Source organism: Cupressus sempervirens, chromosome 8 (genome assembly GCF_028749045.1).
Source record: "Cupressus sempervirens isolate cs-2001-9-10 chromosome 8, ASM2874904v1, whole genome shotgun sequence".
NCBI classification, from domain to species: Eukaryota; Viridiplantae; Streptophyta; class Pinopsida; order Cupressales; family Cupressaceae; genus Cupressus; species Cupressus sempervirens.
The window spans coordinates 689,827,284-689,851,131 of record NC_143125.1 but is presented as its reverse complement, the minus strand read 5'-3'; the positions used below and the strand labels follow the sequence as shown (position 1 = coordinate 689,851,131).

The 23,848-nt window shown below is 38.2% G+C and overlaps 1 protein-coding gene and 1 pseudogene across 2 annotated transcripts in view; one reads left to right on the top strand and one right to left on the bottom strand.

Annotated features, from left to right (window-relative positions):
* Positions 1-23,486, bottom strand: part of LOC149544327 (acyl-CoA synthetase family protein) — a 135,464-nt gene extending 111,978 nt beyond the window's left edge. Inside the window, exon 1 of one of the 2 annotated variants that reach the window (XM_089798788.1) lies at positions 23,290-23,486. The gene's annotated coding sequence lies outside the window, so the exon portion shown is untranslated. The remainder of the gene's footprint in view (positions 1-23,289) is intronic. The other variant, XM_089798789.1, reaches the window with a different exon arrangement.
* Positions 14,723-17,330, top strand: LOC149544328 (uncharacterized; annotated as a pseudogene).
* Positions 23,487-23,848: the final 362 nt, after the last annotated feature.

The following is a 23,848-nucleotide window of genomic DNA, read 5'->3' as shown; positions in this document are numbered from 1 at the left end:
TACTTTATTCATGTATGCACTTGCAAATTACAATCCGATTACCATGACTACAATGATCAATGATGATTCCAAAGGCCATCTCGGACGTGTACATATACCTTTCCGAAGGGGTGACTCAAATGTCACGCGCCCGTTCGGATACTACTCTACCCGTCGGCTACACTATACATTTTACCGACAACAATTAATGCTCTGATTGGAGGCACAAGATTTACTTTTATTAATTGGCACTGTTTTTGCTGGTACAAAAGGTTTGCTGATTGTTTTCTGATTGCTTGCTGATTGCTTACTGTTACTGCTGCATTACCCTCCATTTTTGAACTGCTCCAAAAATATTTGCAGCTCATGATTACCAAGGTCTCCTACCTGTTTGTTGAGAAGAAAATACTCTGATGCCATCAAGATAAAATGCTTTTATGATTGATAAATGATATGCAACTGTATCTATTTGGAATGAATTACCCAAACAGCACAGTGATTAGTATGACAAGAAATTTCATGAATGTGACATATTTCAAATTCTAACATGAGTTCTATTCCATGAAGTTCTAGAGGGACCAGCCATACCAAATTACCGTCTTGATACTTGTCAAGTATGTATTTTGTGCATTATCTCATTAATACTGTTCTCAATCTTTAGCATATTTTACTTTACTTCTGGAATTAGCTCTTTCACTGTTGTAACGTTCTGTGGTGTCTCCATACTTGATCCTTCCTGCAGCAAGCTATGCAATTTTTATCATATTCTAAAACAACTCTTTGAGTGTTGAATTATCTTGTTCTGTAATATTTGAAAAGTATTACATGAGGTTCGAGCACGGGCTCGTGACATTCATAAATTACTCCTTTGTGATCTGTATTGTTTTTATATGTATTCAGAATAAGAGAAATATGACATGTGCGGGTACGTGGTTGTAGATAATCAGTCATTGCTTAGATCTTTAAGATCTAACTCCACTCTTTCTTATGCAGGAAAATGAGAACCAGGAGCTACCAGATCGAGGACCAGACCAGGAGCAGCAACAAAGGACACTTAACCAGTCAAAGGCTCAAAAGGCAATGACTGGTTACCCTTGACTCTTCTCTCATATGTTATACCTTTCTTTTATTGTCAATATGTATAAAAACAGTAGTTAGACTCACGGCTTGTGTGAGATACTTCACTTTCAGCATTTCATTCTTTTGTAAAATATCAATTGTATATTCAAGAAATGAATGATACAAGGACATTTATATTCTTTCAAATATCAAATGAAAAGTGTTTTCAACAAATAAAAATTTCAGGACTGAATTTTAATGTGTTAAAATTAAGTAACAATAATAATATTAATATATTATTCTTCAATATCATTTCAAAATTATAAATTACAAATATGTAATATGGGTTGTATATTTCCTATAACAACTCCACTCACATCTCATACTAAATCTAGGTGGATTGTTCAACCACATCTATTCTCTCCTCCTATTCTCGCTCGTAAATCTCTATATGAGTTGTATTAACAACTCGGTCACACTTTTACACTCATAATTGTTAATAATATAATATCTAAGATGCAATAGCTTCTGGATTAGGTCATGTAAGAATATATTTGCATCCACGTTTTAGATCCCACTCCTAATCCATCATCAAGATGACAGGGAGCATTAGAGAACACAAGGAGAAAAATACACAAACTATTGCATCTTGCTATTATGGATTGTGGAAATCTCTTGTCTTTAATATAATATTTCTTCTCACTCCATATAATATGAATTATATACATATATATGATTTTTCATATCCATTAAAATAGGATGGTTGTTCTACCTCCTATAAACATTCCCTTATATTCGTGAGTTGTTTTAACAATTCACAAACAAACACTTATTATATTTTAATATCAAGTTACTTCTCAACAACTTAATATTAACAAACATAATTCTATATTAATAATGCTATCCATGTAAACACTAACACTACAATTCCCAACAGTCTACAATTAGCATTTAACATTTGTACATATGGCAAGTAATTGGCACAAGAGCCAACTATTGTAAGAGAAATAGCCAAATTTCTATGTCTTGTGAGCACAGAACCTTACAGCACATGCACATCTGACATGTATGTAGAATCCCACAGATTGGAATTTATTAAATCAAGCATTAAACTTCAAGATAATTCAATAACATATTTGCTCAATGTAAACGCTATAAATTAAATTTCTTAAAATGACATCAGGATGTGGTCAATCAAAGAATTAAGGCAACACCATGCAAAAGACTACAGTTGAAACTATAATGTTCCCTTTTGGAACATTAGAAATATTGAAATCTTATTTTATGCAATATTAAATTGACTCGGTCAATTTTATGTTATATAAAGGACAAAGGGGCAAGGAGGAACAAGACGAAATGCCTTAGGGAAGTTGAAGAGCCACAAGGGAATAAGACGAAAACCAAAGAGGAGCCGAACAGTCTTGGTTTGCATTTTAAAAGAGGAAAGAGGCTCATTGTAGGGTATGTTTGATTTTATTATTTAGTTCAGTTTTCCTCTCATGTGAGAGTCTCAGAAAGCTTCAGCTTTCAACTAGTTGGAGGACGTAGCCCCTTAAGCTAGCAGACAGTGGACGCAAACCCATTGTCCCAGGAAACATCACTTCAAGTGTTTCATTCGTGCCTACAGGTTCTTATCCTATCATTCCAATCCGACTGTTAAATCTGTATTTAGGATTGGTTTATGTGTATTGGTTATTGTATTGCTGTTGTATAATACAATAACATTTTAGTTGTTGGTTGTTATATTGCTGTTGTATAAGGCAACAACGTTGTTTAAGGAATTATTAGAGTTTGTTGGTTTCATCTCATCAGTTTGTAATTCATGGTTATATGTTCGACATCTTGAATGTTATTTTGAAAATAACAAATTGTTATCTTGTGGAGAACCATTGGTTTTATTGAATGTCTCATATTACATTTATTTATATTTGAATCTAATATTGTATTCAAGAAGTGGCTGGAAAAGTGTCTGTTGGCATTTCTACTATTTTCGAACGTGCTGGAAATTATCTGCAATGTTTTATTTATGAGTGTATTGTTGAGAGGAAACATTAGAAAATACCTTGTTCAGGATATTACAATGGTATCAGAGCCACGAGACCTGCCATCTTGTGGGAAATAACAGATATTTTACAGACAAATCTATAGTAAAGATTTTTAATTAGTCCAAAGGGAAATATTGAGTACAATGTTCCTGGAATATCACTTTACAAAGTCGGCTGCAGCAGTTAAGTCCTGAAATGTTGTGTGTTATCATGGATGTTTGGAAATATTAAGTTGAACTTCACAACCTACTGATTGAGTGACAATCTGAATATTTGACATGACTTTCTATTTACCCTAACTCTTGAATGTCATTCATCGATTTAAGAATGGAATTGTAGAGCAGCGAACTATTGTCTTGTTCTGAATTCTCTCTAAGAGTTCAACCTATTGGTGATGTGCAGACCAAGATGCTTTTTCCATCTCTTTTTACTGCAAAGGTTGAACAAAGTTTCGACAGAAGAATAAATTCGAAAGCCTATGGTGATCAGAAGTGGAAAATATCCCAACTTACTGCTGTAGACACCTAAAAACCTTTAGAAAATAAAGTATTTTTATTTTCTGAAAAATTCCTGATGACATCATCATTTATTAATTAATTAATTATTTAATTAATTTATTTATTTTTATGCCATTAAATCCCTTTATCTTAATTAAAAATATTTAATTAAGGAATCCCTCCCAAAAATGTTTAAATCTTATTTAAACATTATTTTTTTATTTATTAATTATTTAATTAATAAATTGACCAAAAAACCCAAAATAAATAAAAAATTTATTTTTTGTCCAAAACTTGGCCAATTTTTTTAAGACCACTAACCTCTTCCAAAATCTTCTAATCCTTCTTTAATTTTGATTAAAGGCTAATCCCATCATTTTCTACCCCTAATCTCAACTCAAAATATTTAATTAAGATTAAATATTAATCCTCATGTTTATTAGAAAAGTTTTAATAAATATCTCCTCAACCCAAACCCTTGAAATAAATAAAACTTTATTTATTTCCTAAAAATCTAATTTATCCTCATCCTAAGAAGTTCTAGACTCTTCTAGAAAGTCTTCATCCTCATCCTAAGAAGTTCTAGACTATTCTAGAAAGTCTTTATCCTCATCCAAAGTCTAGACTCTTCTAGAAGATGTCTTTAAACCTAATCCTAATCCCCTCCTAACCTTGTCACATTCCCTAAACATGGGTTAAGACTTACTAACCCAAGCCAAAGTTAACAAATATCTCCTCCTTCACCCACCCTCATTAAATGCCATCCACTTGCCTATCCCTAAGCTAATCCTAAACCATCCTAATCCATCCTCTAATCATTTGCACAAGCCTAAGCAAGCTTAAAACCTTCATAATCAAGCCCAAGTCGAAATTGCTCTCATCTCCCTCAAAATATCTCAACCATAAAACTTTATGAAGCCCACTAGGCCATAAATGACTCTTCCAAGCCCTTTTATTGCTCTTACAAGCCATTATGAGGGTCTTTATGAAGATTTTATCCCTTGAGCCTCCTTTGTTGACTCATCCTTCCCCATTCCTCCATCCTCTCACCTTGTGACATGTGTCACTCCCTGATTGGCTGTAAGGAAGCACAATCCATGTGCTCTCCTCTCATGCAATCTGAGCCCTCCATGATCTTTTTCCCATCCTTGCATCTTAGCCCTCAATCCCTCAAGCCTCTTGCCTATAAATTGGATCCTTCCCTTTTGCAAAATAACACAATCCATGAAGTAAAGTCATAATGCCATTTTTAAGAAGTCATTTTACATCAAAACCATACACTCACACCCAAATTCCAACTCCATTTGAAGCCCTTCCTATCTATTTAGACAAAGCTACTCAACAAGAGAGCTTCTTATTGAGAGAGTCCATTAATGGCTCATATTCTCAATTGAGAGCTCATCTTAGTCTATCTTGAAGTTTATGAATTTTTTTGAGTTTGTAGAAGCTTTATTTAAATTTAGTTTCTATTAGCATACTAACATTGCTCATATACATTTTGGCACGCCCGATGGGACCCTGCATGGGTCATCTTCATTAGCTTTTTTAGTCAAGTTTTGTATGTCATTTGCTAATTTTGGCTAATTTTGTTTGTTTTTGTGATTGGTAGGATTGTATAAATTGGTTTTGTAAGTCCACATGAGCGTGAAGAAGACAAAGGAACTCATAGTCTATCTCATAGTGTTTGCAGATTTTTCAAACTTATAGGTGGACAAAGCACTTGGAATTCTTCTTCCTCTTCTTGTCTATACTCTTCTTATTCCATCTACTTCTTCTTCTTTTTCTTGTGGGAGATCTTGGCCATTTTTTTTTTTAAGGAAGCAAAATCATACACACTTATTTTTAGTGCTTAAAATGAACTCTCAAATCATACTTAAATCCATTAAAAAACTAAAAATTTGCAAAAAAAAAAAAATCTTTTAACAAGTGAAACTAAACCAATCCAATCATTTGCATCCTTGCAACATCAAGGTTTTAGATGCATTCATGCAAAGTTAGGAACACTTCATTTTTGAAAATTTAAAAAGAACTTCAAGTTTCCATTTCAAAAGGTTCAAAATCAACATTAAGTGCACACTAAAATCTAAATCAAACTCAAAGCATCAATCAAGGATAAAATGAACTTGATGAAAACTAAGAGTCCTAAATGGTTGCCAAAAATTGTCCTAAAAGCTTTGTTATTTGTTCCAAACAAATGTCTTGTTGCAAAATCTTGAATGTTGCTTAGGTTTTTCATGCATCAAAACAACCTAGGAATATCATTTTTGGGCTTAAAACATGCAAACTAGAACATAAAATCTTGAATGAAAACCAAAGTCCAAAGAGTCATTTTCACTTTTGAGTCCAAAACAATCTTGAATGCTCTAAGGTTAAAACAAAGCACTTCAAAGTTCTTAAAACAACATACAAAATCTCAATCTTGAATGCTCAAAAGAAAAAACTTGAATGTTTAATCACTTGTCTTTGAATGCATGTTGCTAAAATCACTCTTGAGTGCCATGGATTAAAATCAAGTTTTTTTTTTTATGAATGCATGATTAAAACAACAAATCCAATCTTGAATGCCATAGATCAAATAATCATCTTTTGGAGCATAAAAAGAATCTACATTTTTGTAATCTTTTAAGTTATAAAAACAAATAAAAACGCTTTGAGTGAGTTTGTCATTGGACTTACCCTCTTTAATCACCCATCAATTTAACCATTGGTTGCAATCTCAGCGCCATCTATGGGGATGGGTCCACCTAAGAGGGTGTTAAGTGCTCCACGCAAATCAAACTCCACTCACTTGGGTCTTTAGTGGTTTTCCTAAGTTAGAAAATTCCTTGAATACGCATTAATCTCGCTCACACTTCATTTGGGCATAAAAATTGGACAAATCTTGACGTGGAGGGCCTCCGGGCGCGCGCTTGACAAATCGAGTCTCGCACATCTTTGCTTTGGGCTTAAAACAAAATCACACCAACTCTTGAATGCTTTAAAGGAAATTAATCGATACTTGACGTGGAGGGCCTCAGGGCGCGCGAGTTTGCTTTTGTTGACCCTAACTCTTCTTCTTGTTTGCATTCTTCGATCGATTTACTTTTGTTGGCGCTTCAAGTTGGAATTGAACATTGTCTCTTAAACATGAGTGCTTGCAAAGTCTAGATTAGCACACATAAGAGTCAGTTGGTAAAAGAACAAGCGTTTTTTTTTTTAACCCAAGGTCATCCAAGTCTTCTCTCCCCTTGTCGTCTTTCGAGGCCATCTTGGGTGCATAAGATTAGGATCCTAAAACCTTGTTTCTTTTTAGGAGGCCTGCTTGGGGATTTCATCACCCCTTGGGACGACCTCAACTCCAGCATTTCGGTGGAGTATAAAAATCGGGAGGTGAATCCAAAGACACCTCTCTTGGAATCAAGATTTTGTCACTCGGGCTAAGCCTCAAGGAACTTTATACCCTTGAGAAGTGAAAAAGGAGAAGTGGGTTACCGCTCCTCTTGGTTGTGTGACATCTTTTTGGTTTCATCTACGGATTTGGGCCTCACGTACCTTGCGTATATCGAGGACTCCCTAGCTATAACAAATTTCATCCTTGTAGAAAGCTTCCTAGGATGTTGGTGTGTTTGACGTGCTTGCTCCAAAATTTTGTCTGCTTGTTTGTTCATAGCTTTTGAATGAATGTTTGTCAACTTTGGTCAAAATCCCAAAAAAGCAAAAATCTCCCAGCTCAAGGCATACTTAGCGTAGTCACTGCCTCATCAAAAAATCATCCAAGCTCCCCCACTGCAACTGAATCTATCTAGTTCCTTGCTTTAGAACAATCCCAAATCCAAAGTCTCTCCAAATCATCCCCCCAGCCAGCTAGCAACCCAATCCAAAATCACACCCAAGCCTTTAGAGAGTTGTTGTCATTCTGCTAGAATTTGCTATCCAATCAATCCGACCAATCCACCAGCCTCACCAAGGTTATCCCTTTGACAGAGCTTTGTCTAGGGTAATCTAGCTTTGTCACTTGTTATCCCTCATCACCTTGAGCTAAAGGTTGGGATCCACAAGTGGTCAATCTCGTGTCATGCCCATCGGATCATTAGTCTATCCTTAATTTGACACAATCTCCACCAATCCAGCGTATAGGAAAGAAAAACCCTCACCTTTTGACAGCATGCCCTTGAAGTCTTCCATCCTTAGAAAAGCCTAAAATCCCCATCCAATCCTCCTTAGGTTTGTCATGCAGCTTTGACTTTCCCTAGGAAATCTTTGCAAACCCAATCCAAAATCTGAGCTTAATCCAAATCCAACCATGGGCTTCCGTGTTCATCCATATGCAAGACCCCATCCCCATCCGACTCATCATGAAAACATGAAATCCCAAACCTATCATGATGTGTTCGGTCGTATTGTCCTTGCTCCCGCTACATCCTATTCCAATGATGATGAAAATCTTGTTGACTATGACGGGTATCTTGAGAGCCTTAGAGGCCGTCCACCAACCATCCCCCAAAATCCAAGAGTTATTCCAAACTATCTAGTCATGCCATCTAATATCCCAGCTTCTCCTCCATCACCCAATCAACCAAGCTTCCAATCTTCCACCCCCATCACACTAGCTATTCCTGTCAATCCACCTCCACCTCTGACACACGAGTCTCCAAGGAATCTCCTAGAGGAAATACAAGAAAAGCCGCCTCCAATAGTCGATAAGCCATGTCATCTAATCCAACCATGTGAAGTAGTCAGTGATGAAGCTTCCCCATCTATAATATCACCTCCATCTCCCATAGCTACCATCCCCATACCATCCATCAAATTGCTTAAAATCCCTCCACTTCCCACAAGCGTCAAAATCCCACCACCCATCGAATCACTCCAAATCCCATCCACATCTCCTCCTCCAAGCATTATCCAAATCCCATATAATGAACCTCATGCATCCACTCCCATCCATTCCTGTCAAGATCTTGTCCAAAGGCATGTTGAAATATCCTCCGACAGAACAGCAGATCCCGCCATCCCACTTATTCCCCTACATGATCCACTTTTACCATCCCCTCCATATCTAAATCCTACCATCTTACTTACTCCATCTCAAGATCCCTTTCCCTCAGCCCACCCAACTCAAGATCCTATCCTCCCATCTCCTCTGCTTCATGATCATACATCTCCCATAATCCATGATGATAGATCCATTGAAAAAGAACTAATTATCATATCCGAAGCTCCAACTCCTTCAACTAGTAATGGACTCACATCTTGTGTTCCAAATAATGAACATCATATTGAAAAGAGAAATGAAAATGTATTTCTAGATGTTGGTATCCCTGCTATTCCTGCATGGTCCCAAGTCCTTCCATCTCCACCCCAAAGTTCCCATCCATCTTATTCTGCATCTATTTTGGGCCCTCATCCTACTCCTTATCTCCAACCCTCCATTTTGGGTCCATATATCCCTTATCTAAATCCCACACCCTTTCCATCCATTTTGGGTCCTTACATACCTAATATGAATCCTTTATCCCCTCCATCTATTTTGGGACCTACACCTTCCCCGTTTCCATCTATTTTGGGCCCATATCCTTCCTTCCCTCCATCCATTTTGGGCAATTATATCCATCCATATCCTATGTTCCAATCTATCCTTCCATCCCCTCAAATCCACCAGCTAGATCATCAAAGGCACTCACCCTTGAATCCCTTCCAACCTTTAAACCCTATTACTCCATCAATTATCCCTCCATCTCCTCCATGCTCTTGTTCCCATCCCATGGCCAATAGAAGCATATTGGATGCCAAAATACAAAAGCATAAATCCAAAAATCCACAAAAATCCAAGTCTCAACATGTCCCTTCTAAAATACATGTTCAAAACAAGAAACATTTAATCCCAATCAAAGAAAAAGTCAAGAGGCCACAAAAGCCCAAGCTAAAAAAGTCAAAAATCATGTGGATACCCAAGATGCTCATAAAAGAAATGCATCTCAAAGAAAAATCTCAATTGACATCCATTCATGCTACTCAAAAAGCCTCATCCATCCATCCTTCCTCCAAATCCCCATATAAGCATCCTTCATCCCCCCAATCCACTTTTAGTCCATATGCTTCTTATCCTAAATTTCCCATCCTCCATCTTCCAACTCTACTTTTAGTCCTTATCTTTCTCTTCCTCCATTTTCTCCTCAACCTCGCTCAAAACCATCTTTCCCACTACTTTATCACCTCTCAAGGTGTGTGCCAATGATGATCTTTCCATTTTCCTCATCCATTTACCCACAAGCCTTATGTCTTCGCATCCATTATCTGTCAAACTCCCACCCACCATTCCACTTGTTCAATCCAATCCTTTTTCATCCATCCTACCAACATCTATGAGCCAAAAATAGCTGAAGAAAGCCAAAATCATTCCAGCTAAGTCCAAAGTCAAAAAGTCAAAAAAAAATAATAAAGAAAAATAAAGCATCCACTGGTGAAAACTTGGCAATTCAAGCGCCTTGAACAAGTACCATGATGAAAACTTGGCAAACAAGCGTCATGCGTAATCCCACCATCCCCAGCTTAGCCTATCACCCTTATGCTTTTGGTCATCTCTTGACATCCAACTCCATCTTCCAATCTATCCACCTATCCTCCACCCTCCATCTTCCATCTCACACCATCCACTTATCTCCTGCAGCTTCAGCCAACCATCCCAGCTATCATCCATCTCCCTAGCCCCTTTAGCTTTTTCAATCCTAGCTTCAATCCTATCACATCCATCATAAGAACTCTTTCCGCATGTTATCTTCTGATTGGGGGCACTATATTCCTTGGAGATCTTGTCTTGTCCATCCTCCCTTGTCATTGGTATCTAGCTCTAGGCTATCCTCATGCAAACCCAATGTCATCTCTTTATATCCCTCATAATCCTAGCTATCTACCATCCTATCCAGCCATCTCATCCTGCTCCTCTAGCTATCCTTGGTCACAAAATCTCTCATCATCATTGGATGCATCCTGCCAAATCCGTATCTTTCGCTATCACCCCACCCTTAGCTTTCGCATCTTGCACAACATCGAACCATCCCGCTATCCTATCATCCTGAGCTTTTTGCCTGCTTGTAACTATCTTGGTCAGCTTCACCTTGTAAATATCTTGGTCCGTCAGCTTGTACATCCTCTTTAGCTTAGTACCATTGTATCTATCCAGCTTTTGTGTCAGTTCCTCCTTGATCAGCATCTTGCACACATCGCACAACCCTTGGTTAGCTATCCCAATGCATCCTTTAGCTAGATCTCCTGTCACCAAAGTGTTATCCTTCTTAGTTCAGCTTGCCAAACGCATCACTCATCCAGATCCACCAGCTTAGGTGCTCTCCGATAGATCCTTGTAGGATATAGCTTTCCTCATGTCTGATCTTGGTCCGTTAGTACCTCGTCCTACCCATCTCGTTGGCAAATGTTTCTCTTTTGGATTTTCACTTTCTTTTGATTTGGAATCTTCCCTTTTGAGTCTTGAAGTATCTTTTCCAAGCAATCTTTTTGTTCTCTCCTCAAAGTTGCCACAATCTTCCATATCATGGTATACTGCAAATGGGGCAATCTGAGCGTAAGGTCTTGATCAGGTCTTTTGTTTGTTTTTCTTTTCTGCTTGTGGGTTACCCAGTGTCGGTTCCACTCTGATTCTTTCGAGATTCATGTGTGATGCTGGGGCAATCCTTGCGTGTTGTTTTGAGTCAGTCCGTCAGTCCTCTAGACAGTTGGTGAAAAGGCCTTGATGTTCTTGGTAACTTTGGCAATTAACCAACAGTCCTATAGCAAATCTAGTGCTCAACTACATGGTGGTACTTCTCTTTGAAGTATCCCCCCGCTCAAAAAGCTTCAATGGTTTTCCTTCATCTCCATTATCCCCCATCCATATCCAACATCCGTCTCTCCTACCCCAGCTTATGCATCAGTATCTCTTTGAATCACTCCTCAACTTTAGCTTTAGGGATCCACAATCCTAGTCTTAGGGATCCACCAATTTAAATCAATCCACCAAGCCTCATCTTTCGAGATCCACAATCCTAGTCCTAGAGATCTTTGAAACCCATCTTCCGCCAATCTGACTCTTTGAAATCCTGTTGCATCAGCTTTTTAATCCCCTCATCCATCTCCCCATCCTGGATTCCTTTTATAGTGCTCCGCTCCTTCATCCTCTGCAATCCCTGAAGTCTTAAGCTTGCTTCCTCTTGTGCATCTGATTCTCCTTTATCATTCTCCCATAGTGAGAGTTTGAGCTAATTCAGCCCCTTCTCTTTGCCAATCTGAGTTTCCTTGCTCATCTGAGATTCTTGTACTTTTCAAGAAGCCATCGAGCCTCGCTTTCTCTCCCCGCCGCCTTCTTGAGGGAGCATCTCACAGTCCATTCTCTCCTCTTCTGCTCTAGCCTTGGGCATCTTATTTTCTTATCTTTGATGCCATGCCACTTGCGGCATCACATCAAAGAGGGGCAAAATGTAAACACCTAAAAACCTTTAGAAAATAAAGTATTTTTATTTTCTGAAAAATTCCTGATGACATCATCATTTATTAATTAATTAATTATTTAATTTATTTATTTATTTTTATGCCATTAAATCCCTTTATCTTAATTAAAAATATTTAATTAAGGAATCCCTCCCAAAAATGTTTAAATCTTATTTAAACATTATTTCCTTATTTATTAATTATTTAATTAATAAATTGACCAAAAAACCCAAAATAAATAAAAAATTTATTTTTTGTCCAAAACTTGGCCAATTTCTTTAAGACCACTAACCTCTTCCAAAATCTTCTAATCCTTAATTAAGATTAAATATTAATCCTCATGTTTATTAAAAAAGTTTTAATAAATATTTCCTCAACCCAAACCCTTGAAATAAATAAAACTTTATTTATTTCCTAAAAATCTAATTTATCCTCATCTTAAGAAGTTCTAGACTCTTCTAGAAAGTCTTCATCCTCATCCTAAGAAGTTCTAGACTATTCTAAAAAGTCTTTATCCTCATCCAAAGTCTAGACTCTTCTAGAAGATGTCTTTAAACCTAATCCTAATCCCCTCCTAACCTTGTCACATTCCCTAAACATGGGTTAAGACTTACTAACCCAAGCCAAAGTTAACAAATATCTCCTCCTTCACCCACCCTCATTAAATGCCATCCACTTGCCTATCCCTAAGCTAATCCTAAACCATCCTAATCCATCCTCTAATCATTTGCACAATCCTAAGCAAGCTTAAAACCTTCCTAATCAAGCCCAAGTCGAAATTGCTCTCATCTCCCTCAAAATATCTCAATCATAAAACTTTATGAAGCCCACTAGGCCATAAATGACTCTTCCAAGCCCTTTTATTGCTCTTACAAGCCATTATGAGGGTCTTTATGAAGATTTTATCCCTTGAGCCTCCTTTGTTGATTCATCCTTCCCCTTTCCTCCATCCTCTCACCCTGTGACAGGTGTCACTCCCTAATTGGCTGTAAGGAAGCACAATCCATGTGCTCTCCTCTCATGCAATCTGAGCCCTCCATGAGCTTTTTCCCATCCTTGCATCTTAGCCCTCAATCCCTCAAGCCTCTTGCCTATAAATTGGATCCTTCCCCTTTGCAAAATAACACAATCCATGAAGTAAAGTCATAATGCCATTTTTAAGAAGCCATTTTACATCAAAACCATACACTCACACCCAAATTCCAACTCCATTTGAAGCCCTTTTTGAAGCATAAAGCTTGAGCATACATCCTATCTATTTAGACAAAGCTACTCAACAAGAGAGCTTCTTATTGAGAGAGTCCATTAATGGCTCATATTCTCAATTGAGAGCTCATCTTAGTCTATCTTGAAGTTTATGAATTTTTTTTAGTTTGTAGAAGCTTTATTTAAATTTGGTTTCTATTAGCATACTAACATTGCCCATATACAACTGCAATATAGAAATTGAAGTTTAGTAGCCATAATGTTCCTTCATGGTGCAGAGTTTTTTATCGACTCTTATCTTCATTTGAGAAACTTTGAATGTTACATGAATGGCAGAAATGTTGATCTATTGAGCAGTTGCACTTTCTCCGTAATTGTGGAAGGTGAATAGAAGCAGAATATCAATTGGCTAATGCAAATTGGATGGCAAGTTGAGGGAGCATTCACTTTGTGGCATTGGAAGAATTGTGGTGTGAGTATTTGTTACAGCAACATTCTTTTGAGTTTTCATAATAGTAACAGAGCCGTAAAATCTGAAAGCAATGGACAGTCAACAATTTTTCATTCCATCCCATAATGAATACCATCTACTCTAGTTAACGACGGGAAGGAGGTAACAACAAGAACCATTTACGGGAGTAAAGGTGTTGTTGGGACAAGGAACGAAACAATAGACATGGTATAACTACGCGAGCCTTCATCCATCCAAACTATGATTACCTGTAATTGTGTGTAAGTCGGGCTTGTGAGCCTCCAAGTCGATAACATCACACCAAGCAGTCTATAGCTAGCACAGGTGGGAGTGTGGAGTAGTTAGGTATTGGCACTCGACCAATCACAAGTGTTCTATAAGCTCCTACAGCCACAATCAAATTTTAGAATTGGGCGTTGGCCAAGGCATTACTAAAGACGTGGTTTCAACTCAAGAATCTTGGAAGTTGAAATCGAGTCATTTCCATCAATTGAAGGAAAGCACCCCTTGAACATTGTTGGTAACGTGAGAAGATACAGTAGAGCGTTACATGATTTGAACCAAGTTTAACGTGTCAATTGGTTAACGTAACTGATATAGCGAACTCTCCCTCCGCAGCAAAATTATTGAGGAGAGTCTGGGTAACAACGAGAGGCCTGGCAGGCACTGAATTAATTTTATCATGTGCGCTAAAGAAATTATGAAATGTGTTGTCTGACAACAAGACCAGGGATTTATATGAGATTACAGTGACTTGGCATCACATTCTTGACATGGTGGAGATGTGCCGGCATCTGTTCTGGCATTACTTATTCTCCAAGTCGGTCATTATCGAAGCAGCATCAAATTTTTTATTTTTTATTTTTTTACCGTCCACACTGAGTCCCAATCAGTTGGCATCAGTGTGGAGTTTGAGTGTCAAGGCACAGCTGTAACGTATCCCATATAACAACCACGTTGGTAGAAGTAAATTCTTGGACATCGTTTTCATAAGATGAAAGATGGCGGTCGATGTGTCATTTGATAAAGGGAAAGCATTTGGGCTCGCAACTTCATTCCTATCTATGAAGCGTAAAATATCTCTTGGCGTGAAGAAAGATTTGCTGAAGAATTATGATCCTCATCCTAATAATAGAAATGAAGGAGACGTAAGTGAAAGTGAAGAGCATCAAAAACTTAAATCTACTGATTCTTATGGTGCAAACAATTCTTCAAAAAGGTGTTTCAAATGTCGTCGAGCAGGTCATGTCACGTGCGATTGTCGTTCTAGAGCAGCTTTATCTAGAAGGGATAAGTTCAAAAGGTTTCATCAAAAATTTGAGAGATTTTCAAGAATCAGGCAGAAACATTCAAGGCATCTGTTTGATTATAAAAAAGATGGTCGAACAATCAAAAAGATTAGAAAGGGGGCTAATAAACTTAAGACAGATTCTATTTCACAGCCAACGGGAGTAAGAGGCAAGTCTCAATCCTCCTTTCTGCATTCTGAGAGCCAGCATGAGACTCATTCTAACTCATCTAATTCTTGTTCACAGTCAAGTTTTTTCCAAATCATACACTACATAAAGACTCTCTTTTGGCTAGTTCACCTCATTCGAGGTCCTTGAGTTCATGTTCAATGTCTTCTAATACAAGGTCTAAACCGATCTCTGACCGCTCTATGTCTAGAAAGCCCATAGTTAAATCCAGGTCACCTTATGCATCTCTGAGATCTTTATCAGTATCGCTATCTCCTTGTATTCGAGAATCATTTGTTCCAACTCAAGTGGGTCATGTTTTGTCCGAATCATATGATGTTGCCGATGCTATACATTACTTGAAAAATGTTGTGCCTTCTGATTCTCGTAGTGCTTTGTCTGAGAAAACAAGAGAGAAGAATATTGGCCGATACCAATTTGGAAGGAGATCATCTGAAAATAGCAATGAGAATAGACAATGATTTGCGTATCAGAATAGTTCAGGAGGAAGAAAACGAACAGCAAGGTAGGAATACTAAAGAGATGGGGATTTTAACTCTTTCCAAGAGTGGGGGAAAAGGAGAGGCAGCATCTCTTTACAAAGATAAATCTCATTCAAAAGAGACAAACGATAAACATAATTATCATATCTCAGAAGGCAACAGTGAAAAATGAGAAGTCACAGAGTTCTGTACTTGAGATTGTAGAGCTTCCTGCAAACACAACTATACAGCCAATTTTGGACCACTGAAGGACAGTACATGAAAAGGGAATCAATGAACCGATGCATAATCAGGTGAATGTCAAAGAGGTTGCAAATATCTCATTAGAAGAAGCAAAATTGATTATTAATTATTCCAAAAAATTACCCATTGAAGAAACTGAACATGGATCATCAGTAGATAATCAAATTATGGATGCACCACTTCAAAGATGGATACAAAGTATGACTACAGAGACACTTGATACGTATGCTGAATACAAAAAACTCCCTCCAAAGATTCAAAAAGAATTAGCCTTCAGTGATTTCGTGGATTTCCATCCAAAATTCCAAGATAGGACCAATTTGGCAAAAAAGAAGTATTTTGAATTAGCTCAGGATCTCTTTGAAAAAGACCAGGACAAAAATGTGTATGAGGAATTTCCAGCAGCTCAAAATCTTCAAATTGACGATCTTGAAAAAGCCCATGTCTCTATTTAATAATCTCAAAGGGGGGGTGGTGCTTACTAGGGATCTTATGCTATTGGCCCAGCAGGATGTTGATGTTATTGGATCACCTGAGTTAACTGCTACTTGCTCTGCCACAGGGAATCTACCTCTGCATGCACCGAACTGTTTTGGATGCTATTAAGCAAGGTGGTGACTCTGCAAGCATAAAGATGTGTTGGGATGTCGCACCTACAACCCCTGCTTGTTTATTGTGCTCCTGCTTGCTTTTTATCTATTGTTGTAGCAAGAAGCCTTTGCCTTCGTTGGCACAGTTACTGGTTCAAAAAAGAAGAACTATCAACCACCATTGATTTACAGCCTCCTCGTGACTTTGTAAGTGATGTTACGCAGGGTGTAAGTTTCTATGTTGGTGAATGGGAGATTAGCCTTGACAAGCAGGTTGATATAGAAGGTTGCACATGAGGTAATAGCAAATTGGAAATTCTAAGTGATGAACCATATATTTCCTACGTCCATGACAGAAATTTAGAGGAACAACCTAAGATGACACTACAAGACAATGAACGGTTTCAGCAGGTAGATAATGAAATACATGTCGTATAGAATCAACTGAAGGTTAGTAAAGACAAGGTTGTGGCATCCTTGGTGCAGTATGACAGTAACCACGAGTTGGTTGAGGAGCTCTATAGGAAGGTCCCAAGGGAAGGGGAAGGTGACTGGCATGTGGCCGATATACAGAAGGTCAAAACAGCCCTGGAGACTATGAAACTAGATTACTTCTACTGTCCAACAGGGATTATATTCTTAAGGTTGCTGAGATTTATGCAACACAATCAAATAAGGAAAAGGATGAGATTTAGGATCTCAATAGGACACTAAAGCATGTTCAGGAGGCACTGAGTGAAACTCAATTATCTCTACAGGGAGCAGAAAATCAAATCAAGCTCATGGAACACTCTCGAGAACATGAGAATAGAATGAGGTAGGAATTCTTCCAAGAAGTCATTGACGAACTTGAGAGCATTCAGTAGGTGTATGACTTGGATAGCTGCCCCAAACGCTTAAGTAGCAAAACTTCAGAACACTTTCAGTTTGTTGACAAACCCTTGTTTGAAGTTGTTGCTGATTGGATGTCCAACAATCCTCTTTTTGTGTTAAATGAGGGATCATCTATTGTTTGCCATAAAGAGGAAGAGCTTGATTTCAAACTTTGAGATCCTCGCTCATATCTTAGCAGTGAATCCGGATCTCAACATGGGAATGATGAATCAACTTTTGTTGCTTATCATTTGATCAGCCCCAGCATATTTTCCGATTTCAACCCATTCAGGAGTTGGGTGAATTTCCTTCATCAACCTCTAAACAGTCATCGGTGGAGTATTTACCTAAGGTTTGTGGTTAAATTCTCAGCATCTTTCATATTCATAGCACCTAGACACTTGGGAATTCTCCAAGTTTATGTCGATGGTATGAATTTTGACATCCATGGGATGATGGTTTCAACTTTTGAGCAACTCATTTCTTACATCACCCAATTTAGTTCAGGTCTTCATATTCTACTGGATTATACATGGACCCTGGATATATTTCTATCTCATCATAGCAGCGAGGCAGCATAACAGAGTTTGGAATCTAGGTGTTGGCAGATTGTATCTATGGTTGGACGAGGATTTTATTGTAGTTCTATTCAGTTTGAGGTTGAATATGGTGATGATCATTGTTGATCAGTTTTCAGGTGCTGAGTTTTCTCAAAGAGTTATATGGGATCCAAGGATCCGATTGAGATATAGATGGCAGAGAGACATCTGACTTTGCAGTGTGGCCGAAATTGTTTTCAGTTTGGATTATAGGGCTGCCTGTAGACTCGTATGGGATCTTGGCACTAATTGTTTGAGGACAAGCAATTTTAAGAGGGGAGATTTGTAATGTTCCCTTTTGGAACATTAGAAATATTGAAGTCCTATTTTATGCAATATTAAATTGACTCTGAGACATAGGCTCAAAATATTAAAAGGGTCGATTTTATGTTATATAAAGGACAAAGTGTTTACCGCATAGGTTAATTAAGAAATGCACACAGATAATGAACACGAACAGCAGAACTCCTTAGATTATTTGCATATGCCAACAGATTACATAACTGGTGATAAGATACTTTACAATGACCCAAGAGGGTGTATAAATACTTTCCACCGAACCTTCCAGAAGAGGTTCGTCGGCTACAAAACAATCCTAATCTACCTGTCAGCTACCAATACACAATCTCTGACGGCATAACCCAGTCGGCTACAAAATACAAAATCTGTCGACAACATCATCCCCCCCAAAAAGAAAAGTCATCTCCTGACGACTAACAAAATATCTGAGACAAATTAACAACTAAAATACATTAACTGACTAACTGATCTTTCTTTAAATTGTGCTAACTTTGCGGCCATAGCTTCCCCAATTCCAATCCAGGGGCTAACGATATCCCAGTTATGAGTGACGGTAGATAGCCATCTCTATCTGAAAACACTGCAGCTCATGGCATCTCTTCATACATCGTCGAACACAAACCCATCTCAACGACCGCCGGATGCCTTCTTGTTGTGAGTGCTAGAAGCATTGGGTCTATTGTCGTCGTTCCACTACTGTCCCTTCCTGTGTCCTCCGTTGCTTTTGAAAACGGTGTATAATTCAGAATGGCCGTCCGTAACTGGGGCATTGTGAGAAGGTCACTTATCTTGACAAGTACCTCCGTTTGTAAGATCTGTCGTACAATGTTTTGTTCTGCGGAGTTCCTTGCCGAGGTGTCGGTGATGTCTTTTAACTGCAATGTCTCTGCCTAGGATGCCTTTTCAATTTCCGCCCGCGCTTCCCCCAATTTCCTCTTTTCTTCCGCCAGGTCCGGGTACTCTTTTGCTTGCTTCCGTGTAATCGCCAACACCTCTTCTTCAGTTGTTCCGACAGTGATCAAGTTGACTCCAGATTTTAGACATTTGCCATCTTCATGGTCACCGGGTCCGCACCATCTGCATAACAGTTTCGGTGTGTTCGCCATTGTACAATCTCGGGCAAAGTGGCCCCACAAATTGCATGCTCGGCATTGAACGATCGGTCGTCCGTTTGCATCATACTAGATTCGACTTCGGTTACCATTATTATTGTTATTGTTCGCATTGTTGTTTTGCCCTCTGCTATTATTCCTGTACCCACCCGAAGTGGCACCATCAATATTTGCATTTTCGTTCCCTCCTGACGTGGAAGCTACCTGTGTAAGAAGCACCTATGGAGATCCTCTGGTTTTCATGTTAAAGGGGCATTCCTTTGTCGAATGGCCCATGATTTGACAAATGTCGCAAAATTGGTTCTTTGGACAGGATCCTTTAGTATGACCATCAGTTTTACACTCTGTGCACAACAGCTCACTGCTCTTTGTCTCCTTCTGCATATTTTTAAACACCAGCATGCGGATCATGTCCTTCTGTAGGGCGCGAACCTTCTTGCTACTACCTTCATCGTCGCTGTTATCTTCTCCGGAAGGCTCGTTGCCATCAGAATCAAATGAGCTAGTCTTCTTCTTCTTCTTTGTCTTCTACTCACTTTCAAGGTTCAATACTCTATTATAAGCTTTTGTGTATGACAACGGCAGCACAATTTTCATTTTCTTCCGCAACTTCAGGTGTAGACCTTCCACGAACCATCTTTTTTGAAGTCCATCCGCCGGCTTATTTTCCATTTTGTTTATCAAGTCTTTTAATTTCCTAGCGTAGACACAGACAGTTTCATTCTTTCCCTGCTTAATATTGAAGATCTTTGCTACAATTTCATTATCATTGCGCAACAATTGAAATTCGGCCAACAACTCCTTTTTAATGTTATTCCAACTATCTAGCTTCTGCGGATCTACACTAGTAAACCAATCAATTGCCACGCCTCGTAGGGTGGCCGAAAATTGCCTCATCTAGTCGTCTTCATCCGTTATGCCATTTGCCCTCCAGATCGTTTCACATGTTTTGCAATGTCGAATGGGATTAGTCGTACCATTGCCATCGAACTTCGGCAGTTTTTCTTTTGGTCCCACCATCACAGTTGGTTTTTGTAAACAAGCGTTGTTCACTCCCACACCGTTGCTTTGTACTCCTACATCGGCGGTCTGTACTCCCGCACCGGCAGACTGGTCTCCCAGACTGACGATCTGCACTCCCGCACCGACAGACTGGTCTCCCACACCGGCTGTCTGCACTGCCACACCGGCGGTCTGCAATCCCACACCGGCGGTCTGTTCTCCCACACCGACGATCTGCACTCCCACACCGGCAGACTATTCTCCCACACCAGCGAACTGTACTCCCACACCGGCAATCTCAACAACTGCGAACCTTGGTGAAGAAGGGTCTTCTAAATTTGTCCCCTACGGAAGTATATCCTGAACGAAGAGTTCACTCCACGCTCTTGCTCCGTCAACACTTCGAGCCATGCGAGTCGATGCTCTTCCATCTGGATTCTCTTCCCTCAGCGAACACAAATTCAAAAACTCCTCCCGTGCTTCTTCCACCAATTCCACCCGCCGCCGAGTTTCCTCCAATAATTCTTCCATGCTTAAGTTTTCGTTGGCAATCTTCTAGAATCTCCTTCGACGTTCGGCTTGCTGTGCCAGAATTAAATGTTCTTGCGCAGTATGGATTCCATCTTTTCCCTTGGCCTTATTTCGATCCTTGTTAAGCTAATTTGGCATTAATCTTCATTCCTCCCACCTTCCAGGTTCATAGGGCAACGACGCCAAATGTTTACGGCATAGGTTAATTAAGAAATACACACAAATAATGAACACGAACAGCAAAACTCCTTAGATTATTCACATATGCGAACAGATTACATAACTGGTGATAAGATACTTTACAATGACCCAAGAGGGTGTATAAATACTTTCCGCCGAACCTTCCAGAAGAGGTCCGTCGACTACAAAACAATCCTAATCTACCTGTCGGCTACCAATACACAATCTCTGATGGCATAACCCAGTCGGCTACAAAATACAAAATCTACCGACAACAAAAGGGGCAAGGAGGAACAAGACATAATGCCTTGGGGAAGTTGAAGAGCCACAAAGGAATAAGACGAAAACCAAAGAGGAGCCGAAGAGTCTTGATTTGCATTTTAAAAGGGAAAGAGGCTCATAGTAGGGTACGCTTGATTTTATTATTCAGTTTAGTTTTTCTCTCATGCGAGTCTCAGAAAGCTTCAGCTTTTCGCTAGTTAGAGGACGTAGCCCCTCAAGCTAGCAAACAGTGGACGCAAACCCATTATCCCAGGAAACATCACTTCAAGTGTTTCATTCGCGCCTACAAGTTCTTATCCTATCATTCCAATCCGACTGTTAAATCTGTATTTAGGATTGGTTTTTGTGTACTAGTTATTGTATTGTTGTTATATAATACAATAACGTTTTATTTGCTGGTTGTTATATTGCTGCTGTATAATGCAATAACATTGTTTAAGGAATTACAAGAGTTTGTTGGTTTCGTCTCATCAGTTTGTAAATCATGGTTATATGTTCGACATCTTGAATGTTATTTTGGAAATAATGAATTGTAATCTTGTGGAAAACCATTGGTTTTATTGAATGTCTCGTATTACATTTATTTATATTTGAATCTAATATTGTATTCAAGAAGTGGCTAGAAAAGTGTCGGTTGGCATTTCTACTGTTTTCAAATGTGCTGGAAATTATCTGCAATGTTTTATCTCTGAGTGTATTGTTGAAAGGAAACATCCGCAAATATCCTGTTCGAGATATTATAGAAACCTAGGTGAGGCATACAGCCCCTGATCTTTTTCCATTAACACAACCATGTCATCAGATTTAGACGAAGTGCCCATCTTACTGTGGCTCGACGATTTCAATGGCAAGAGTAAGCACTGGATGAGTTTGATCAAATAGTACTGTAATGACTGATATTCAACCCATGATCCGTTGTACCCAGTCAAAAGAAACATCAACAGGGAACTTTAGCTTCAAAGGATAAGGACGCTATGACCTGATATATTAACTGCTAACATATTAGATTGACAACTGAAAATCCAAAGTCGTATAAGATCCAAACTTGATACGAAAATGGACGATGCATCGTTTACTTAAATGATATAATTTGTATAATATATTAAATTCTGAAAATTTAAGAGGAGTTTGATATATTTTGAATCACATCAGCTTATCCTAAAGTAGAAGCCAGTAGTGGAACTACAATGGACATAAACCTAATCTCCAACAGACAACATTGTAAAGCAGAATTGTTTGCAGAATCTGAATCGTTTAAAAAGGCCTCAATTTTATCCCCGTATTAAAGCCGACAAAGTGTAGATATATATGTAATACGCCTGTATCCCCACCCACATCCTTCAGCACCAATTTTTCACAAAAAAATGGTACAGCCTTCCAGCCTACATCCGTCGGCAACAACGAGAAAATCCCAAACTCAAATAATAAACGTGAAAATAAAATAGAATTCTTAAGAAAAACACAAATAATTAAGAATTAAACAATTAAAAGTATCATGATGGTAAACTAGCAATGTACTGCTTGTATCATTGTATGGAATAAATTGTACCGTACCGAATGAAAATGACTATTGAATACTAGCAGAGTTCTCGAGTAATATCAAAAAAATAGAAATCTATTTTTTTAATCATATTACAATGTTCTTGCAGCAAATTCTGAGGAATCGAATTTGTTTGAAGATCTAAAATGAAATAAATGTCAACGTGCTTAGGTAATATTTCCTTTAGGACTCGGAAGTAGATTTTTCCGCTGTGGATGATTACAAAGAAACAGACATACAAAAAACAGAAGAAGCATAACTGAAAGTATTTAAGATTGAAACTAATATCACTGCAAAACTTATACGGCAAGAACTTCAGAAAACCTTGAGACCCTGAAAATGCAATAGGGTTTTACCTTGATGAGCAAATGAGTGGCAGCAGAATAGAAAGCATCCCGCAAGGACAATTAATCAGAAGGACAAGGAAGAACACGGAGAGGCGGTTTGCAATGTAGGGTTCATGTGTTATTGGCGCCAGAAATAATATTCTTTTAATTAATTTTTCAATCCATTTATTTATATGTATGGGAGCTTCTTCTGAAAGCATTGATTCCGTGGGGCCTCGTAGAAGGGCAACTCCTCTACATGGATAAATGTATCGTTGATCATAATTTTGAATTGATTAAAAATTTTGAATAATTGATTTTTAATTTTTAATATCTATTTGTGAAAGATTATAATTATAAAATAATTTTAAAAGATGAGAAATAATAATATTAAGTTTTTTTTATTTTTCAAATATTTTATTTAATAGTGCGCTTGATTTCTAAATAGTCATTTTCTCATAGGAGCTTTGAAAAATAGTATTGTAATTGTTTATAAAATTTAGGAATATTTTGAAGTATTTATTCATATGAATTTAATAATCTATTTTTACGTCGAAGGTGTACCTTTTTGAAACAAAATTCGTTAACT